Genomic DNA, 23,242 nt, shown 5'->3' with positions numbered 1-23,242 from the left:
CTGATGGGACTCACCATTCAAAAAAACATGAGAACAGCAAAGCTAGGATGATTTGGGGCTTCAGGGTTTAGACAGACAACTGACCAGATGTATACGGGGTTAACGAGGAGCAGGAGAGGGCAGCTGGGATAGTGTGACGGCTGAATATTGCAAAGTATCAGAGGCCGGTACTGTACACCATTAGCTTGTTGTTTCCCTGTGCTAGTTTTAATTAGATCTAACAAAAGTGGATAGTGAGTCAGCTAATGGCCTTGACCCAAGGTGAGCTGTACTGCAGAGAGAAATAAAGCCTTAGTAAATACAGACTGTTTCTTTTTAGTTTGAATAGACAACAAGGTTGAAATAGCATGAAAGTAATTTTAAGGCTGATGTTATTAGCTACATATTCTGTCTTTGTCTCTTTCAGTTATGGTCGATAACTGTTTGAAGTTATCTCTAAAGTCCTGTGAGAAGTTAAATACGCCCTTACTTCAGGAATTAAGAAGGAAACTAGCAGCCAAGTGCTGCTGATTAAATACACTTGAAGTGTGAGCACCTCTGCAAAAGCAGAGGTTTTAACAGTCTGTAGGTCTGAACTATTCAGGTGTGTTAACACAACGAGCAAAGATATCATCAGTGATGCCAAATGAGCTATTTTTTGCGCCCATCAATTTGAAAAGGGTTATAAGGCCATTAATCACAAATAAAAAACATTCAAGGCTGTTATCCTTCTTCCCAGGAGTGGACGTCCCAGCAAATCCACTCCAACATCAGACCGTGCAATGTTCAGAGAAACTGCAAAAAACCCAAGAGCTCCATCTCAGCCTCTACAGGCCTTTGTAAACTTCGTGACAGCAAAATTCGAAAAAGATGTTGGTCCATAATGCACAAAATCTAACACAGCATACAAGCACAAGCACCCCATCAACTGGAATCACTCACAATAGTCTGAGAAAAATGAATAAATAAACAATGTAAACAATATAAATAAATAAAATGAGCGTGTCTGATACAGGAATAAGCTGTAAATGTGGTTTCTTACATCCATGTTTTTTCAGAAAAGCGTGAAGTAAAACTAATGAGACACTTCTATTACATCGTAGCTCTCCTTGGGGACGTTATTACCGTATATAAATGTAATAAATTTCTGAGACTGAGTGGCATATTTTGGATCTCGGGAACATGACTGTGACTGTATGACTTTATTTTGGTTGCAACTGAGCCCTTCACACACGCATAGAGAAAATGAGGGTAAGCAGTCCTTTCAGTTTGACAAATGAGTATAAAGTCCTAGAGCTGATGTACAGCCGCTTCAGCCTGCACAGAAGGCAGGTGCATTGCATTCATGTTTTATGTATAACATATTTATCAACACTCGCCCCCTCAATACTTTTGTACTGCAAAAACTGTTAAAAATATTCAGCCAGATAAGCCCTTGATACCCATAGAGCAGACTTAATTTTACCACTGCCCCGCGGTATGAAGCATGTGGGAGTCAGGTATGGTGATCGTTACTCTGCTGCGATTATGGTGAAGCTTTCAGAGATCTCAGCCAAGCGATGTGGAATCCTTTACCGAGCCTCCATGTTTTTTTTTACCAAAGCCTTCCCAAGATGGAAATGGCAAAATGACATTCTTGAAGGTCACCATACTACGGGCTACTGCAGTTCAGAAGTTTGGATTTAAAAATGCAACAAGCAGTGAGTGTATTTGTGTGGAGAGCATTAGCATGCATAGTCCACACATGCAGAGAGAAACCAGCACAGGAAAGCCCCATCATGTGCGTCTAAGACAGCAAAGCAGACTGCAGATGGGATGAAACGTAGCACAGCCGCCATTTTCACCTGGATATGACACTCCATGACTGCCTCAGGCTCCGATTTATTCCCTGCTAAAACGCAGCAGTGAAATGTAAAAGATGTGTGAGGATGCCTGAAGGAAGACTGCAAGACTTCCAGCTCTTGTTGGCGGTGGAGCCCATTTGTAGAATAGGAATTCTAGCATTTGAGTTAGGGGTGAGTATAATGGGATAGCTGCAGTTCAGCCTGAAAACTGTAGATGTACAGCCTCTCTTAGTTCAGATCCACAACATATGGTAATGTTATATTGTTAAGACTTCCCGTGATGCATTTTGTTTTGCACATCAGGAGACTGCACGGAGATCACGGTCCACTTAACATCGACGGATTCTCTGTGGAGGTCGTCAAGAGCACCAACTTGGTGTTCACCTGGCGGAGAGGCTCTCCTGGTCCCTCAATACCAGTTTCATAACTAAGAAGGCCCAACAGTGTCTCTACTTCCTGCAGAAGCTGAGAAAAACCCAACACCCATTCGGAACACCTTCTACAGAGGGACTATCAAGAGCTTCCTGAGCAGCTGCATCGCTGTCTGGCATGGTAACTGCACCATATCGGATCGCAATACCCTACAACGGATAGTGAGAACAGCTCAGAAGGTCATTGGAGCCTCTCTTCCCTCCATCACGGACACTTATTGCTTAAAAAAAAAAGAACAAAAATAATATTGAATTAATATCAGTAGAATAAAAGACAAAAACAACTATCTGGAGTGCTGGCCATCTTCATCTTACACTGGGGTGTCTTCTGGTGCAAGTAAAAAAAAAAAAGAAAAGCAGATTTTCTTTGTCATTTCTTTTCAAAGATGAAAAACATCATCTTTTGGCTTCGTACCTCTAAGATTTAAAGAGCACGAGCTTCATTCTGCACTCAGCATGGACTGAAAAATCAAGCTTTGTTGTAGTTTCAGCCACCTGGCACACCATCCCTCTCCCCTCAGTCTCACTGTAGAACAACAGTGTAGCAGCTGTTGCTCAGTTAGGCTGGGCTGGTGGTTGGCTAGAGTTTATGATTTAATGTGCTGCTCATTTGTTTTCTCCTGGAACAAGATACTAAACCCCAAATTGCTTCCTTTTGTTCCTACATGGAGACCTCTGCTCACTGATGGTTGTCATTTTGGGAATACAGGAAGCTGAACTGGAACAGGATAGTTGAGGACCAACATGGATTTAACACTTATTTACCAGGACTATTTATAAACTGTAAGAGAGAGTTAGTTCCCCATTTTCAGAAACTCAGGCTCTAATTGGACAAACAAACATCATTTTAAATATAGGAATCATTTGTTAGTCTTGAATTCAGTTCGCGACTGAAGTCTAGATCCCATGGACACCAAATACTGTTTCCTCCCTTCATCTGCTCTGCCAGGCCTTTACAGCAGCTACCTTAGTTACTGCTTGATTGCGTGTCTTTCTGCTGTATTTTATATTTAACTGAAATGCTGCTCTCTCAGCTCCAAATTAGGTTGGGGATTGAAGAACATCACTTTTCTTCGCCTTGAGAAACTCTTGGGTTGCATTTGCTTTATGCTTTGGGTCTTTATTTTTTGCACTGTGTCAGATAGTTTTGCAGCATTTGGTTGAATCTTGCTACTATTATCACATCATTGCTCCATTAAATGGCTGCCTTCTGATGTACCTGTGGTTCTGTTAGATCGCAGAAAAACTGTTTTTATTACTAGACATCTTGGACATGGAATAATTTACAGAAAGACCGAAATTTAAACATGCCTCTATCCATCGGTGAATTTAGAAGTATAATGAGGAATGAAGTGAAAGACTTGTGGATGTTTCTTTTGACAAATCACTTAATGATGGAACATTTTATGTTATGGGTATATTTATATTGTGTTTTAAGATGTGGTTTTATATTTTATGTTGCATTTGTAGCATTTTTAGACGCTTTAGGTTGTATGGCTGCCACCTCAGTCAGGGCTATCTTGTAAAAGATATTGTAATCTCAGTGGGACTTCCTGGCAAAATAAAGGTAATAATAATAATAATAATAAACTGTAGTGGCTATACATCCTTATACTAAAATATTGGCTCCAGCAGATGATATGTTATTGCTTTTCATGTTTCTCTCCTTCTCCAGACTTTTCTATTTCCATCATTCAAGATTTTTATGTATTTTTTATTTTCAGAAACCTGCAGGCTCTTTTAGATGTCTCCTGGCAAAGTGTAATGGGACCTCCCTGAGTGTAGTTAGTGGTTTGCATTTCATTGTTCTCTGTATTTGAAAAACAACTTTTGTAGAACTTTTGGTAAATTGTGGAGCTTGATAATGATACACTCGTCTCCTCAGCAGTGATCTTATCTTGGTCAGATAATTCTGTCAACTATGGAAATAATTCTGTCTTCATCCACTTTACCTCCTTTGGTTTTTGAGCCTTTTGGTGTTGCTCAGCTCGCCATTCCTTCTTTTTACGAATGGACTAAATTATTGATTTGGCCCTCCTAGAGCCTTTTCTATCTCTGACAGCTTCTTGCTCTCGTCAAATTCAGAAATTACGACGAAAAACTGTAAAATACAAACTCGAAACTTTAACTTCAGATTCGATTTCTGCTTCATTTGTCATGAAATAAAAAAGGGAATGGGCCTCATCTGGCCATGAAACTGCAATCAATGGTCCAATAAATAATGTACCTCAAAAATGGGAGCCTGTGTATAAAAATTACTGTAATTTTCAAACATTTAATGCACAGTTGTTGTAAAAATTAAAGATGAAAGTCTGCACTTCAATCACATCGTGTCTATTTGATTTAAAATCGATTGCAGCGGTGTGCAGGGCCAAAACTACAAAACCCATGTCAAACAAATATAGAACTAGCTGTAGATGCAAGGACGGCCTCGTACAAAAACCACTTCTCTTTGCAGATCTCTACAACTCTGCAGTTTTTCTGTCCTTCGGCTCATTGTTTTGGCTTTATGGACAGAAATATTTTCTGCTTTCATTCATTCTCACTGCTAGTTTCAAGTAGCAGCTCTAGCAACTGTTTGCAAGTAGGCTCTGGTAAATCCACTGCAAACCACCTGCTTACTATTTAATGAGAGACCCCTGGCGAGCTGGTGGAGGACAAAAACGGAGCTAAAAGTAGAATTTTTATAGATATTTCTATTAGCTGGGCGGAAATAGCCTACCTTAAATTGGATGTTGTTTACTACATCATAAGAAGTTTAGGGTATTGCCGAGGAAAGCGAGACTATAGTTTAAATACATGAAAATAAAATAAATAAAAATGTTAACCAAACACAAACTGAATAAATCAAATAGTAAAATATTGTAGTAGAAACGAAAATCTTGAAATGTGCTGAAATGTATTTCATCATTCATACATTTAAATTCAGCTGAGGTGGGCTGAATTTTTAAGCAGGTGACTCTTTTCCGTTTTTATACACGGAACGTGAATGCAGCGCAAAACTGCCCGAGTACGAGAGGGAGAGAGAGAGCAGATGAGCCCCAATGATCAGAAGCCGGGTCTTCTTTCAAACACACACACCTCGCTCTACATCCTCACACACAAATGCCAGCACACTCACACAAACGCGATCCAGTAACCACAGCTCCATCAGTCCGACCCGCTCGCCGCTGCTGGTGGCTGCCTTCGCCGACACGCAGAGCTGGATGCCCGCTGTGGCAGGAGCTCCTGCTGGCTCTGTAGCACAAAGCAGAGGTGAGGGGGAATCCGGGGACTCCATTTGGGAGGTGAGAGATAATTCCGCGGCATTGCTGGGAGGAGCAGAGAACGGTGAGGGAAGGTGAGTGAATGCACTTCGGTCCAGCTGCTGCTGCTGCTGCGGGAAGAGGAGGAGGAAGAAGAAGCCCAGCGTCTGGAGAGGCTGGAGGACCAACACTGTAACATCAACCTGCACAGACTCGGAGGAGACGGCCAGCGGAGACCAGGGTACCTCCAGGCTCAGATGTGGAGGGAGAGCCGGTCAACTTGTATTCCTGGGTGAGTCAAGTGCCCATCTTTTCTTGCAATCAAACAAACACTTTTCCACACTCCTCTGTGATCCATTAATGTGCCACGAAACGAGACAGTGCACATAGCGTTTATCATTTGTGTCCCGCTTCTTTGCTGCATGTGTCTTTCACCCGTTCTCCCAGTTTGCTATATTCAACTCTGACCTTAACAGGCAACCTGATGAGCCCCAGGCTGCACCTGTAATCATCCACACAGCCCCTCCCCTCAGACACTTCTCACTCTCCTATGGTGCATTCCCGGCTGATTGATTTGCTCTCTAACTCAGTTGGACATCAGGTCTCATTATCTCGTGCTTTTCTATTGTCAACCTCGGGATGGTGTGCTAGTGCAACTATGCAAGCAGAGCCACTGTGTGTGTGTGTGTCATTGGTTACCATTTCTCAATTAGGTTTTGATGATCTAAACGAGGGAAGGGGGGAGACAGCCTTTGATCGATCCCTGCAGTTGTCTCAGTGTGAGAGGCTCAACGCCTGTCCTCCGCCTGGCATGTCTCATACCCTCTGTCGGTGTTTGCTCAGCCCTCTCCCAGCTCTGTTTTTACTGCGCCTCTGCTCTGTTCTTAGTGCAGTCTCTGGAAGCCGGATGATTATTTTAGGAAAACTGAATATAGTTTTGCTTTCATCTCTTTCCTCCTCAGGTCCAGCAGTGCTTGCATACATACTGTAACTGGCTGCTTTGTTGCTGAAACTGCACATTTCATGTGTTTGTGTTTTTAAGATAGTACAGGAGGGAATTGTAATTCCTGTGAGTTTGCTGATCTGAGTATTTTGGGGGTCACTTCTTGACAAAGGAGGATAATGAGATGCAACAAAGGTCCCTGAAAGCCTGTCGGACTACCCTGTTTTTATACTGTGACATTCACATCTCTCAGCCACAGGCGCACATTTATTACATTGATTCAGTCAGTCTGAGACTGGCCCTTTCAACGATTTTTAACCGTGGTGTCACTGCGTGCTTGCCCCAGTTAATCGGTCACCGTTAAACCAATAAGAAGCGGGTAGAGAGCCGCAGAGTTGGTAATTTCACCAACATTCAAATGAAAATCATTTCAAACAACATGTTCCCACTTTTCGTGTGCTGTGACTGAAGAATTATGTTTGGCGTCCTGCAGTGGGGTGCATTAGCTTTTGTTCAGTCACTGGCTTATTCCGACCTGTTGAAGTGTCCTTGGACACTGGGTTCATGTTCGTCACTGGGTTCATACAGTAAGGGTCACATTGCAAATGCTTAATCTGCTTAAGGTACTGTAGGTGCAGTTCCTTTAACATCTTACATTCTTATTAATCCCAGGATTATTACTGGATTTATGCTGTGCATTTCGTGCCTCCATGTGTCATCTTATAGATCTCTGCTGAGAGCAGTTACTTTAAAAAAATCAAGAAAAAACAGCAACTAAAGTGAAGGCAATTATGAAACAGCTCTTAATGGTACCCGAGGTGCCACTTAGCCCCCTTATTTGACAGATTTATGTGTCAGTAATGAAATGTCTGCAAAGTTCCTCAGAGTGCGTTATTAAAGCAGGCCTGTTAGCGTTGTCCATTACTACGCCTACACTTACCTTCTCATATTGAACCTTTCTGTTGCACATAAAGCTGTCATCCAAGCTCAACAGTCACATTGGCTCAGCTTAACAGTGTCTCATTGTTTTCAACTCCATAGTATTTATGAGGGCAATAAAACAGAGATGCATCCACTGTCAGCAAGATGAGGGCATCGCTGCTCTTACAGGGAGGAGAGTGCAGAGGGAAGAAAAGGGAGGAGGAGGCATGCGATGCGGGACTGAAAGGAGAGAGTGCTCCAGCGAGTGGCTGTCCGATACCTGCAGGCAGGCTGGCGTGTCATCTGTCTGCGTTAAGATGTCCAGCTGGAATGATCGTCAGCCTGCGTTCGCTGGCCGTCCTCCCACAGACTACTGTAATGCCATTACAGACATTCAGACGGGGCTGTAACCTTAATGCAGAGCTTAGAGAGCACGTGGGCGTTACAAGTCTTTTTAAAAATGCGATTTCTTCATTTCGCATTTGTTGTGACATTAGTGCCTGGTTGACCTCGTTACCTTAGAGCAGTAGTCCTATTTTGCCAGATGGACCACAACAGCCCTGTCAGATCAGTCCAATCGCATCCTGGAACTGAGTGCAGTTGGGATAAAATTTGACCAAAAAGATGGACTATTGCTTTGCATTTTTGCAGCTTACTGGTTGAAGGGAATTTTATCAATTTATCTGTTACTATTAGCTAATTCTGTACTCTGTTAGATGGCTAATCCTTTATTTAACATGTTAAACCAAATATTCCAGCTGCCTATCACCACTTTTAGCTATTTAACTAATATTTATGGTAGGGATCTAATGATGTAGCTTGGAGATTAGACCTGCTAGTGCTCGCAGAGCACTGGCCAGAATTTAATGAAACTTACACGCAATGATCAAGGTCAAGGTCATTGTGCTTGTCACAAAAATCACTCCTCCTCTTAGGCTACGTCCACACTAGCCCGGATAGATTTGAAAATGGCATTTCCGTCTGAAAACACTTTGCGTCCACACTAGCATTTTCAGTCGTTTTCATAGAGTTGTGCGTCCACATTGAAATGGATGAAAACGCTTACGCTCCAGTCCTGCGCATGCGCAAAAGCGAGTGAGAATTAAAGAATTTGAAGAAAAGCTATCTGGAGCATGTACAGACAGATATTAATCATTTTTAGGGCTGTCAAAATTGAGAGCAATCAAAACAACTGCTGTGTAATGCCCTCCGCTATCTTTGTTTAATTGGTCACATGACTGCATCACATGACTAAAATGCGTCATCGTTTTAGAAAGTTTGTGTTTTAGAGTGTCCACACTGCGACGGGACAGCTCCGTTTAGAAATGTATGCGTTTTCGAGAGCGTTTTCAAAACGCTGCGTTTTTCCTTGAGGAAAACGCCGTCTCAGTGTGGACGGGAGGCCAAAACGGAGAGAAAACAATGCGTTTTCAAGTGTGGACATAGCCTTAGAGTAATGCTGTAGCTCAGATGGTAGAGCAGGTCTTCTACTGATCGGAAGCATGGTGGTTCGATTCCTGGCTTCCTCTAGTCTGCATGCCAAATATCCTTGGGCAAGATACTAACCCCAAATTGCTCTCCGATGCATCCATCGGCGTATGAATGTGTGTGTGTGTGAATGTTAGTTAGAAAGCACTTAGAAAATGTGCTTGGGTGAATGCACAAGTTGTGAAAAGTGCTTTGAGTGTTCAGAAGAGTAGAAAAGCGCTATATAAGAACCAGTCCATTTACCATTTGCTTGTAGTTTCCTGTATGTGACTGTTTGCAATCCTCTTTGACTTTTTAGAGGATTTAAATTTTCATTAGTTTATAAAATACAGCCAACCAATGACTGCAAAGCCTACAACTTTCTTTCTGTACCTCACACATTATAATGACCTGTGAATTGTGATGGATCATGAGTCGGACGAGCTACTACATCAGTGACGTTCTGGTTTAATCATTTATTCATTACTTATAGAGGGTAAGATTTCCTTTATTCATCCCTGTAGGGAAGCTAGTTCTCCTCTTGTAACCCATCCTTATATTAGGAGTAGTTGCCAGCCGCCGAGCCTTGTTCGAGAGCACATGACAGAAGGAAAAGTCCAGCATGTTTTTTTGATGCTGGGGGAAACTGGAGCTCCTGGAGCTATGCATTATACTATTTCACTGTTTATATATTATATTCAGCTAACTATTTTAAGATTGCTCGAGCAGCTTGACAGTCTTTACGTAACCTTGGTTGCTGCAGAAACACCTGTGTCCCCTGGATGGCAATTACTGATCTCAATATATCACCTTATGAATGTGAACTGATCTTCAAATGGCATCTAGAATAATTTAGTGAAATTAGACTCTTGCATGTGTGTGAGTGTGTGTGTGTGTGTGTGTGTGTGTGTGTGTGTACCTTTTTCCAGGGCTTAATCAAGGCCAAATGTGAGCGTTTTTATTCAAAATTATGCTCCCTGACCTGCGGAAAATAGGCTGAAGCTTTAGACGAATTAGTACATCAGTGCAGTCATGAAGTGCCACACGCTGCAGTTTGTCATTGCAGGGCTGTTTATTTATGTGACTCTAATGGAGCCGCTAGTAACTACAGAGGCTTTCGTTCGATTCTTTTGAAAGCCACAGAATCAAAGCCAAAGAAATAAATCAAGCCAGAACAATACAGATGCAATTTCTGTCACAGCCCACTCAGAAAATATATCTACCTTCAGTTTAAAACTACATTAGCTAATGTATTTTCTTTTTATTGCACAGCCTATTTATAATAGCTCAACTTCTTGTATTATCTGTGTACTTTTGAAATTTTGCTCATTTAAGCTGATGATGATTTTTCTAGAGTGACTTTGGAGGACACAGGCGAGATCCAGAGAGGAAGCGATGGCATGAGAGAAGTGGTTTTTGCTCTTTGGATGCTGCATATTTTATGTTTTCCGCGGCCTCTGGATGAAAGAATGTATGATGAGATGTCTTAGTATTTACGTAAAAAATACGAGGAATCAAATGAGTCTCATGAGTGTCTGAGTTTACACACTTAAGAGGAGTTCAGAGATCACGCTTTGTCTCTTGCTTCTTGCATGAAGTCTTTGTTTTCCCAGCGCTCTTTAGGATGAGAACGTTTGTGGCGATGAATGTTTGACACCAGGCCAGCTGGATCTAAAAATGAAATCATCTATAAAACAACACAGAACAGAGAGATCAACTATTTAAACCTCTAATGTGTCTGAGCTGATACTTGAACGTGTGTGTCAGAGAGCAAAAAGTCTCCATCACTGAGCTGTGCTAGGGCTTGAAGAGGGTTTCTGGGGAGCTTATATACTTGTCAGACTCTTCGCCTCATTTCATTTTATGTATTTCTGCTGCTGCTGGCAGCTTAAAGTAGTGCGACCAGACGGCCATAAAACAAAATTTCTCAATATGGATCGACAATCATGGCTGAGATTGCTGGAGAAAATGGAGTTTGGGGCTCCTGCTCGGTGTCTCGTCAGAGATGTTATCCTTAATAGCGTAAGAAATTATTTAAACAGGACTCTGAGCACTACATATGGCGGTTTCTCGAAAATAATCTCCTTAAATCAAGAATAATCCATCTGTCCAATCAAAAATAATACATGATCTATCACTAGCAAGTCTTGAATAATAAAACTAATAAGTGACACAGATAACTATTTATTCAAGTTTTAAATTAGGTTTTAAATTGTATGCCAACTTCGATCTGCTATTAAAAACTTAAAACATGGGCTCACTGCTGTGCCAGCTTTGGGCAGTCTGGTATGAAAACTGTCCTTTTACATCTGAGATATAGATTCCGCATTTGACATCACTTGTTATGAATTATCAGATGAAATGCATGCAAAAGGAAACAACTAACCAGAGTAAATGGTATTTATACTGTAATATTGGTTACTTGTCCTCTCTCACTAATCAACCACCACCACAACACTTTATTCTCAGTCATAACATTGTAGTTACATTTAATGTGCAATGCTGTGAGAAAGTATTTACCTCCTTACAGTGCTGAACCTTCACAGGAGTGACCAGCCTACCAAAATTCACCCAGGAGGTCACAGAAGAACCAGAACAATATCTGATGACCTGCAGGCCTCGTCTGGCTCTGTTAAGGTCAGAGGTCATGACTCAACCATAATAAAGGGACAGGGCAAAAATGGCCTCCACGGGAGAGTCCAAGGAGAACACCACATCTGCCAACAAACATCTGGATGACCTCAGAGACTCCTGGGAAAATCTTCTGACTGATGAGACAAAAGCTGAACTTTCTGGAAGGTTTGAGTCCTGTTACATCTGCATCAGACTAACAGCGTTTCATAAAGAGAAGATCCCAGCAGCAGGTGGACACAGTGGTGGTAGTGTGATGGTCTGGGCTGCTCTGCTGCTCCAGGACGACTCGCTGTAACTGAGGGAGCCATGAATTCTGCTCCATACCAAAAAACCCCTGAAGGAGGATGTCCGCCCATTACTTCATGTCCTGAAGCTCAAGGGCACTCAACAGTGACAAGTCCACCTCTGATTGGCTCAAACAACGAATGAATGTTTTGGAGAATCCGAGTCAAAGTCTGGACTTAAATCAGACTGAGCTGCTTCCGCGTGACCTTAAAGACGTTCATGCTGGAAAACCCTCCAACGTCTCTGAATTAAAGCATTTCTGAAGGTATCACAAACATTGCAGTTCTTGCCGCCAAGGGTGGAATAGCCAGTTATCAGGTTCAGGGGGTAATTACTTTGTACACAGTGCAACGGTAGGCTTGGATAGATTATTCCATAATAAATACATCTTTTTGAAACTTCATTATGTATTTACCTGTGTTATCGTTATGTAATATTAAAATTTGATGATAACCTGAACAATGCCAGGGTGACAAGTAGGCAAAAAAAGTAAGAAATCAAGAAGGGGGAAAATACTTTTTGCGGCACTGTAATTCAGTAGCATGGAAACACTCATCTGTGAAGGGCACCCGGTTGTTTTCATCTCACTGCAGAATCCTAAAGCACTATTTGTCTCCTTTGTTCAGGACGTGTTGAGAAACGTTTTGATTCTTCAAATGGAAAAGTACCCAGACTATAAGAGATGTTAACTCTCTGAATACAGCTTGTTTTAAAAGCTGCCTTTTATCTATTTTACCCGTAACTCTCACATCATAAATTCACATTTAGCCCAAAGTAGAGTTCATGTTTTCAAAAGTATTTCAGAGTGTTTTTCTAAACACATCAATGGAAAATAACTTGCAGATAAAAATGTAAATTTACCTTTTCTACTTTGTATAAAGCGACTGATAGATTCCAGAAATATTATTACTTCATGCTTCGAGGGGCATCAGTCTTTCCAGCTCTGTTATTAAACTGCATTTGCAGCAGCTGAGCCAGGCGGTCGCGGCTTACTGTATCTGGGACCACTGCGTCAAGCCAGCTGTGTCCTATGGGCTGACTCAAGTTACACACATCTTTCATACCACAGACCCCGCACACGAGATCGCTTCATAATCAGCTCTCTTAAATTATGTAACTACGAGCAAGATTAGATTAACGTGTGAGTGTTTGCAGTCGCGACGTTTTCCCATTTTTCTTGCCCTCACATGCTTTAAAACATATCACGATTAAACTGCAATACCTAATGAAACGTCCGCAGCTTTATCTTCAAGCACACCTGCACCGCCTCATCCAGTCAACATCATCCACTAATTAATATTTAAGTGCTTAATCAAATATACCTTTTTTCCCCCCTTTATAGTGTTCCCTCAGTCCAGATACGTTTGATGACTTTGGCTCTAATGAGACCTTCATGTGTAGTGGTCAGAGTAGAGTATCAAGAAGGGATTAATTAATCAGTCTTCAAATGGGTCCTGATGTTCACTATAGTTAAGAGTGTGTTCGATCCAGCTGATCTCTGAAAACACAACACAAAAAGTGGCAATGCACATTAATTAACACGAGTGCTTTGGTACATCACGAAAGATTTGGCTACAAATGCTTATTTTCATCTACAATCCCTGGCAGGTTGATGGGACATAAACATCCATGCATCCATGTTCAGTTCAGTTGTATGTATATAGCACCAAATCACAACAACAGTCATCTCGAGGTGCTTTACTATTACAATTACTAAAGCAAAGACAAATTATCATCGAGTCACATGGATGTTGGTTTTTGGATAGTATTTCAAGACTGAGTGTACTTTCTGTAAGCAGTATTTACAATTCTCTGTAGAAAATGATAAACGGTTCTTTTCTTCTTGAGCAATCAAAGCTCTTTATACAACATGGCTCATTCACAGAAGCACTTTCTTTCTGCGTCCAAGTGATTTCTGTCTAACAGTCACACTCCGATAAGCAACTCTGGATTCCGCATCTTCCCCAAGGATACTTTGGCATGCAGACTGGAGCGTCCAGGGATCGAACCACCAACCTCATAATTAGTAGATGACCTACACTACCGCCTCTCCTGAGCCACAGCCACCTACTTAAATACTTAGATGTGTTTTATCTGCACGTTTGGCAGCGTTTTTCCCGGTTTAATGTATTATATTTTGTTTAAATTTTAAAGTGATGATGATCATTCTTATGTAACGAGCCTTTTTGCAGATTTTGATGGGGTCCGACGTTGTTGTTTCCAGCTGGTGAGCCCACAGTGCATATCGTAGCGTAAAATTGTTCCAGATGTGTATAAAGTTTTCCAAGCTGAACTGGATTCAGTTGACATCTTGTGTTTTTCACAGAAGCTATGAATCTGTTATCATGTCTAAGTGATTGCATCACTGCAATAGATGGTTTTCTCTCTGCTACTTCAACATCTTGGCCCGGATCAGCTAATTTTGCATTTATATCAAGATCAGTCGTGCAGAATATGAATACTCCGGCGCATCGCTTCCATGTCTACTTTTGTCTGTGGAGCTCTTTTAGGTATTGTCTGTTTCTCTTACTCATCCTCATTAAATAATTGTTCTTTGAACCTACTAAAGCTATTTTAAATATCCGACTGAACCGTCTGTATGTATAAAGATTAAACACTCACGCCTCTTTGCATCTTCAGCTCACTCCACGACCTCCAACTCTCCTCTCTGTCTGCGCCGCGGATCACGCTGACAGAACTAAAGCTGACTTTTATCTCCTTTTCAGCTGTTGAACATAAATCAGATAATCAGTTGATCAAATCATTTTCCTGAAGTGGAGATCAGTGGAACAGGGAGATGAGATTGAACTGCGCCGTCAGGCTGCTCTTTCCTTTTATCCTCGCTTCACTTGCCTTATGTGTTGCGTCTTTTGTAGTATATGTTTGAAACAAGAAATGGGAGCATTTGAACTGTAATTTAAACCTTGTTTATGCATGATTTCAAATCAGTGAACTTCACTTTCGGAATTGAATAACTGTTCATTCATGTGCTCATGGGATGATCCCGTTTCCCGAGCTGATGAATCCTTCCTTCCAATGTGGAAACATTTTATTGTCCAGTTTTTGTTTAAATAGTGACTCGGAAATATGTTTAATGTTTCATTTCAGGTTTTAGTTTTCAATTTTAACACCTGCCGAGGACCACGTACGTTTTTCTATTATGGCTTTATACGTAAAACCTTAGAACTGAGAGAGGGTGCGCTTTCTTTTTACTTGATTCTACTTCTGGTCTGGGAACAATGAGTCTCCAGCAGTTTGCAGGCTTTGTGACAGCAAATTGGACACAGCAAAGCTGGCGGCCTCCCCTTGTTTTCAGTTAATGTAACCCGATGCTGCCTCCAGCTCAAACAAAATTTATTATTATTCTCAAAAGAACCTAAAAGAAGCTTTCAAGCATTTTTTTAAATTGAAATTTGGATCATAATTAGGAAGTGTCTCTTCAAATAAAGGAATGGATTCGTGGATACGGCTCTAACTACTGGCTAACTTCTGCTCCCTAAATATATTCAAGAGACTCCTCATTTTTCAGATTTTGATCACCAGAGGTAAAAGAAAATTATTCCTCTTTAATAAATCAAAGGAGGTGACACTGAAGTCAAGTAAGACATATCAGACGTTACTGTGTTCATTAGAGCTTTTGAGCTTGTAGCTCGAAGGTGTTAAGGCCGTGTGTCAGTGTAATACATAATTATGGACATGTTTCTTTGAGCTGGTTTCCTTTCTCAAATAGTTTAACAAGAAATAGAAATACCTCCACTTTATGAAAATGCTGAAGCTTTTTATAATGCTGACAATTAAAGGTGATTTTTATTTATGCATGCCTTGTTAATATTAGTCCACTTAAAACAGCAGCTATAGCAGAGTCCATAAAAGATGACACGCTAATAAAAGTAATCTAGACCCTGCTTGCCGTGCACTGAGAAGCGAGTGTGTTATTTTCATGCAGTGGCGGAGAGAGGGGCAGTATATTTATAGGAGGACGCTTTTTTCCAGGCTGTCATCTGAAAGGAAGAAAATCTCTCCCTGTTTTCTTCCTGCCTGATTTGAACTAATAAATGTGCAGCTGTAAATGTCCGTGTGTAACCGTGACAGATGGGTGTGATGAGATTGGGCTTAACAGACTGTGTTTCCTCTCATCTTCCCCCCCTTCCTTTGTGGGAGTGTACGGATTCGGTTTGCCTGTCAGACGTGTTTGATCAGAAGTAGTCTGCTGAGATTCTTTGCTTTGAACTAAATCACAGCTGTGGCAAGTTTCTTTTCTCTTGTTTAGGTCAATACCTTATGGAGGCTATACTCTACTCACAGAATAGCTGGAACATGGTGGGTACATTTTATATGTGGGGGTGGATTTCATGCTGCTTCTTAGAATTATGGGGTTATGTTTGTCAGTATAGATCACAATCTGTAGATCTGCGTAGCTATAAATATCCGTCCATGCGACTGTGCTGCTGCTGATGTACACAAGCGCGTCGTTGCTCATGCTCTGTCACATTTTCGAGCTCTGACAGGTGTACTCTCTGATGTGTGCTGTTTGCCACACTTTCAGGCGAAAAGGACAAGCCGGTTCTGGACATCAGGGGAATGTTATGAATTTATTATGCGAGCCAGACGAGTGCTGCTGCTTTACTCGTCTTCACGAGCCTGTCGCTAGTCTGTTTTGAATTATTCATCTTTTTTTTTAAATTTTATTTTCTTGGAAAACATTGATCACAGAATCAGGGATCAGCTCGCCTGCCTGACAGCACACTGTCACAGCCTCTTTCACCTTTTTCAAAGACAGCCCTGCCTGCTTCCTTTTGCCTCCGTCAGCCTATTGTATGCATCCATACTGTAGGTTTCCTTCAAAGAACTTCTCTGCATCTCGCTTTTGTCCCACAATCAAATCCTTCACAACCAATCCCTCATCAGAACCACTTTCAGTTTATCTCTCGACTCTCTCAGTGTGAGGAAGGCAGCATCTGCATCCCAGAGTAAACAGTTTCAAAAGAGCCTGTGAATAATTTGTATGTCTGACTGTAGCTGTGGTTCAGTCTGTTTGCACGGATGAGGTTTTTATCTTTTTTTCTTCCTCTCCTCCTTCTTTTTTTGGTGTGGCACAGTGTGTGCCTCTTACTCCATCCAGCATGCTGTTTCATCCCGGTACATCCGATGCTGAGTTCCTGTGTGATGCCAGAACAGATCTATGTTTAATGCGCAGGCAGGACCCAATTACTGGGTGCCCAAAGCTATACCTAGAGACTTTAAAGAGGTCCCTTTGCATGGCAGATAAAAGGCCGCGATGCTGTAATCTGCCTCGGACTCGGTGAGATGGCGAGGCATGGTGATCTCCTTTAAGGACACTCATTGCTCATCTCTCGCGCTTGTACCATGGACAGTTGTTTGTTCGCTTTGGGGATAACCCCCCCCCCAAAGAGTTATTTGAGGTCTCTCTTTTTTGGTAATGCGTCTTTTTCACAGACTTAAAATCGGAGATGACTGTCTCCAGCCTGAACACCCCTTCACTTTGGTGCCTTCATCCCTCTTTTCCTTGAGGCCTTTAGGGAGAGCAGCTGAGTCACTCTCTCCTCCCTCTCTTCATCCTCAATCTGCTCTTGCTCCTCCTTCCACCACCTTCCTTCTGTTTTCTCTCACTAAGCCTTCATCACAGGAGCTGACAACCTGTGTCATTGTCGACGCCATAGAAAGCCTCATCTGAGAGCCTGTACATGTTTTTTTTCTTGCATTTTTTTTTGTAGCAGAACTTATGTGTACCTTACAGTTTCATTGTCAGTATGTAAGTGTTCAATTAGGTGCTCAGAGCTGTTCTATGGGCAACGGCAGCAGCAACACAGTCAGTGACAGATTCTCTTTTGAGTTCAGATTTACAACCGAGAGATAAGAGAGTGTGGCTGTCAACCACACACACACACACACACACACACACACACACACACACACACACACACACACACACACACACACGTTTGCAGTCCACGTTCCTCTGAAGTGCCTCACTTTTGACAAATCCATTTCTAAGGCTCTCTTTCTTCTGTGGCTCTGTCAGGATGTATAATCCCTCATCACCTTCCCTAAACCATTTCACATCTCTGCTTTCTGTTTTTATCTGTCACCCTGTTAAAAAAAAAAAAGAAAAGAAAAAGAAAAAAGAAAACTAAAAAGAAGAAGCTCTTTTATTTCTATTTATAATTTCATCTTGCACACTCTGCTGCTTTCTTGTGCTCAATAACTGCTTTCCTTTCCTCTCGTTTCTCCTCGTTTTCTTGACTCCTTTGTTTCGTTTTCCTCATGGTCAGCGCCTTCTTCTCTTTCCTGCCACTTGACTTCTTGAGTCCTTTTATCAGGCAGCTTGCTGCCACATTAGTTAATCTCTCAGAAGACGTGGCACAGATACAGAACATTCTGCTTCTTCTGCTTCGGCTCAAAGCTACAAACAAGAGTTTCTCTCCAGACTAAACATCCCCTCCTAGTGCGCACAAATCAAATAAAGGGATGAGTGAATAAATTTGGGATTTAACTTATGAATGATTATCTCCACAAGTTTTGTGCAGGGATTTGTGTGTTAGTAAAGCTTGAAGATTAATCAACAGTTAGCTGCTGTGAGACTCTGCGCCATGCAGATTCAGTGCCAGCGTCGATGCTCAAGATCCTCATAATTGCTTCCGAATTCTTACTGCAATTAGCGCTCTCGGATAATTACACCAAAATCCCAGACCACGCTATTCTCAAATTATTAGGCTCGGCGCAGCAGGAAGGAAGACACTCGCTCACAGCTCCAAACGGCACACAGTCGTTTTATTCGCTGCTCTTTTCATTCATGCGAAGACTGTAAATTGTGGGCAAAATAACGAGATTTAGTTAAAGTATTTTTTGTTTATCAGAATCAAAAACACACTTTAACCGAGGCTGCTTTTGACTGTCAGCCATCCCCAGTTTGGCGCTCGCCATTGCCGTCTTAGCCGAAGTGAGATTAAAGCTGAGTGGAGGAGAGATGGGAAGGGGACCGGGCGGCGTGGCAGTTCCCATCGGCACGGGATTAGAGGGTGGGACTGCGAAGTAGGCCATACAAACAGGCTCAGCTGAAATATGGACAACAGGCCATAACATAGACAGAGCTGGATGGCCCAGTACATTTCATCAGCATGTCATTACGCTGTAATCCCGTTCAGGCCAGCGGCTATTCTTGCTGCATGTGTGTCAGACAGGGATAATTACTGGCCAGGAACACTTGTGGATATTTCTGCGTCATTTTCACCTTAATGTAGACTCACACTGATGTCAGATGTGCCCTATTTTATCAGGAAATGCGTTCTGGAGCAAAGTCGCTTTGCTCGTGTCAAATATCTGAAAGAAAAATGATCAATTCTAGCGTTTGTTTGCATTTAAGGGAACAAAGCACTGACGGATAACAGCTGTGGAGATGTCACTGGTCTTGGTGTATTTCTCTTTTTTAAAACAAGGCTAGCTGTCAACGCTCTGTTTCTGCAGCACAGGTTTGTGTTGTATTCATTACTGAACGTAAGACGAGAGTGAGAGCTGGGTCTGCTCGCTGCTGTGGAATGAGCTGCGTAGAAATTCTTTACAGAAAAAGATATTAATATAGATGAGTGAACTCGTGGTTACTTCTGATAATCTCTCACATTTAATGGTCGACTCTGAGGAACGAGACGAGAAAGATATTCAGCTGTATTTTTGTTATTTAAATGGGCATATTTAGATGATCTTCCTCAATGTAGTGTGAAACGATAGCAACACTGAAAATATCCAAATTGGCAGAAACAGAAACTGAGATTGTGGATCCTTAATTTAAAGCAGATGTTAGTTATGAGCTGTTGATTTGGATGCAGATGACCTTTTATGACCTACCCTGCTGGAGCAGCAGCCTAATGAGACGCGTTACATGGAACAGCAACATCTTACAAAATATCAGTGACAACGATGAGCTGGTGCAGTTTAGAAACAGGGAGGTCAGGAATGCCAGACGGCGCTATCGTGGAGACACAGAAAAAACCTCCTGGTTGCAAATTATTGTTCACGTATGGTTTTAATGCCTTATTTCACATAAGCCATGTCAGCCTTATGACTAGTCCGTAAAAATGCAATTAGGATATCTGCAAAGAGCTGACAAAGCACACGGTGCAGTGAGCTTTACTCTGGAGGTAGCCTAATATATCACATCTTTAAGTTATATTTACTCTGGGTCTGTCTTTGCGTTTTCCAATATCTTGTTACACTCGGTAGTCCCAAATAAAATGTAAATATAAAATAAAATATTTTATTCGATCGTGACACATAAGATGATGAAAGTACAGTTATTGTCACTGATGACACACTACCTAATTTGAAGTGTGAATTTGGTGCCAGCAATAGCACAATAATAGTGAGACAGCTCATATTAAGGGAAGGGACAGCTCAGTAGGTAGAGTGGTCGCCCCCATGATCGGAAGGTCGGGGGTTCGACTCCACTGAATGGCTACCCTGAGGTACCCCTGAACAAGGTACCATCCCTGTACACTGCTCCCCAGTTGCTGGATTGGTGGCTGCCCACTGAGTGAGTGGGTTAAGAGTAATTTCCCCATGGGGATCAATAAAGTTTACATTACTATTATTATTACAACATAAGTCAAATGTAAAAGTATCCTTGGTGCTTACATTTTTACTGTAGCAATAACTAAATTAACCACCTTGTTACTCTTTGGGGCCTGCTCATTACTGTCTTAACATTCACTTTTACTACCATGTTACAGCATCTGTAATTTGCATCCACCGTTTGCTCTTCCTGTCGTATGGAGTGCAACCAGTGAGCACTCAAGCAGTGCTTGACTGAGTCATTAGTTTAGTTTTGGGTTGCACATCACCAGCTGCCTTCCCTTCATAGCCTTGCTGTACTCCACAGTGTGTTTTTGTTGTTTGCACCTTTACACACATACATTTTGTTTGTATACTTTTTTTAAAACATATTTTTCATGGTACTTTATTGATTAGAGGTTGTTGAAGTAGTCCTGGGATGCTGACGCTGCTCTTGCTCTCAGACATGTCCGGGCTTGTTTTGTTGTTGCGTGCTCTATGGAACCTAAGCACAATGACATTCCAATACGACACTTTTTTTAGCACACAAAAATTTACGACAGTATTATCGTGACACAGGCACTATATGATAACTAGTAGTTCACCACATCGCATCTTTTAAAAGTCCTTACTTCTCTTTCTCACTTCCACCATGCCCTCCTCAGCATCAGGACCGTGTGATGCCAGAACTTTAGGGGGGCAGCCAACATCTCTGACAGCCAAAGTCACCTCCACAGTGTGCAGTAGGCTCAGTGTTGTCACTATGCAAACTGCACATCTTTGAAGATGAGGACATGTCACTGAACTTCTGTATTCAAGGTGAAGCCTCAACACTCTCTGAGTGTACCTGTTTTCAGGGTTTCGGCTTTCTCTATTAGGTAAAGCAGTGCTGAGTGTCTGGGGTCCACAAGCTGTCTGAGTGTCTGTCATGTGTCTGTCATCATCATCAATCATGCTGACTTGCTGTTGCTGTCTTCCAAAAATGTCAGCATCAAGCTGCTATCAGGATTTATGCATCTGTCCCATGAGTGAATTAAATCCTCAGCTCCAGTTATGCTCATGCGTTAGATACCCAATTTGAAAAGTGATGAATGATTCAATTTATTTCAAAGAGTTTATCACAGAAGCAGCCCAGGGAAAAGTGACTTTTTTTTTATATCATTGAAATAAACTCATTTTACCCTGCTGAGTTTACAAGGATAAAAGTGATGAAGCAGCTGTGACTTATGTTTTTACAATAACAAGGGATTAAATCATCTTTTTTTTTTTTAATCAGAAAATACAAACCCGCAGAGAATTACAGTGTGATTTGGCAGTTCCTCTGAGTCCGATGTATCCTCATCGTGTGTTTTGGATGACTGCATAAAACCTGCAACCCGGAAAAAACTTGTGATTAAACATAATTTATCTAAATGATTTTACAGCAAAGGTTTTAGATATTTTTCATGAATGTTGGAGGAAACTTAAAGAGTCAAAGAAAAGTGAATATTGAACTTACCAACCACAAGTGTCTGCTTAAAATGTTTAAGCTTGTTCTGAAAATGTGCTACCAATTATTCCTTTCTCTCGCCCTCGGGGTTTAGTGTAGCAGTTTGACTCCTTTCTGGTCAGGAAAAGCTTGAACGCTCCAACTGGAGGGAAACTGGTGCCTCTGTGAGTGATGCTTGGGTGCTGTCTAATTAGGCTTTTGACAGTTCATATTAGACTGGCAGAGGCTCAGTCAGCTGCTCTCCTCTTGAAAGTTGCGGATGGATGGCTGTAGGAGCTAACGCGGTGTGACTTGCAGCTATCGTCTCCGTCTGTCTCTCTGCTTGTAACAAGCGCGTCCCTCACCTGGGACGTTCAGCAACACAATGGCTGATCTGCGTGATTCTGTCAGTGCCTTTCAGAGACGTCTCTTCTTGCTTTATTACACATATAGAACAATCTTCACCCCACTGCTGTTGAGTGATGAATTATGAATAGACGTGAATCCAGCTGCACTGCTGCCCAGGTCTGAGGATTACTTTCAATACACACCGCTCCCCTCGCCGCCTCGCACTGGTAGTCAGACTTCGTTTTCAAGGGACCTCCAGGGTATTAGATTGCCATCTGAAACTCTAACCCAATCACATAAAAACTTTAAGAAATTAATCTCCATTACAGATGCAACTAATTCACTAGTGGGTGAAAAAAATCTGGCTAGTCTTGAAGTAAGAAAACACAACATTGATCTCTGTCTAAGTGTGCGGCACTTGATGCTTCTCATAACACTGCAGATGGAAAATGGCAAATTAGTCTGTTGAAGTGTATAAATATAGAAACCACCTCTGCTTTGCTGAGTAATGTCCAGGTGTGCTACTCAGCAGTTAATATCTTGCTCCAGGCAAGTCGTTACAAGCCAGTTTCAACTGACACAGTTCACAGATTTTTCATTTCCTAACTCAGACTCTCTTCACCAGTCCTGCAGCCCGGGCTAGTAGCAGCTGTCTGCTTAACATCTACATTTATAAAATATGAACATTAGGCTGCCAACTAGCACAGGACATTACTGTTTAGACAGCTAGCTGACTAGCTGTGCACATGTTCTGTGTATGCTGTATATAGCTACACAATATGCTCCTTATTTTCTACACAAGTGGCATCACTGCTTACACGACATCATTTCAGCCTTTCCGTCTAGAAGTAAGAGGGAGCTGCAGTGCGTATGTGACCCCTTTCAGATAGTTCTTGACTCCTGATCGTGCTTGTAATTGGCCCACTTGATGAGCAGGCAGCAGGCAGTGAAAGGGAAGTTGAGAGGACAGGGATCCTTTTAATGAATCCAATGAGAAGGACATGGAGAGCCTGCAGGCTTCAAGAAGGATTAAAGCAGGCGCCAGCAGTTTTTTCCCTTATGATGCTTCCACGAGTCTCTCAAACCAGAGGGGGAAGAAAAGTGTTGAAGTA

General features: G+C 41.9%; 1 protein-coding gene and 1 long non-coding RNA gene across 3 annotated transcripts in view; one reads left to right on the top strand and one right to left on the bottom strand.

The window, feature by feature from the left end:
* Positions 1-1,592: 1,592 nt before the first annotated feature.
* Positions 1,593-5,512, bottom strand: LOC112843808 (uncharacterized). Its single transcript, XR_003216323.1, has 2 exons — positions 5,376-5,512; positions 1,593-2,475 (listed from the first exon to the last, which is right to left on the bottom strand). It is a non-coding gene; the product is annotated as an uncharacterized LOC112843808 (long non-coding RNA).
* The window catches only part of lingo3a (leucine rich repeat and Ig domain containing 3a), a 33,797-nt gene continuing 14,433 nt past the window's right edge, over positions 3,879-23,242 (top strand). Inside the window, exon 1 of one of the 2 annotated variants that reach the window (XM_005478710.4) lies at positions 3,879-5,791. The gene's annotated coding sequence lies outside the window, so the exon portion shown is untranslated. Of the gene's footprint in view, positions 5,792-15,989; positions 16,070-23,242 lie in introns of those variants that run through there. The other variant, XM_013275118.3, reaches the window with a different exon arrangement.

This window comes from Oreochromis niloticus, linkage group LG23 (assembly GCF_001858045.2).
Source record: "Oreochromis niloticus isolate F11D_XX linkage group LG23, O_niloticus_UMD_NMBU, whole genome shotgun sequence".
Lineage (NCBI taxonomy): Eukaryota > Metazoa > Chordata > Actinopteri > Cichliformes > Cichlidae > Oreochromis > Oreochromis niloticus.
The sequence above is the reverse complement of the archived record's forward strand: the minus strand, read 5'-3'. Positions and strand labels throughout refer to the sequence as shown.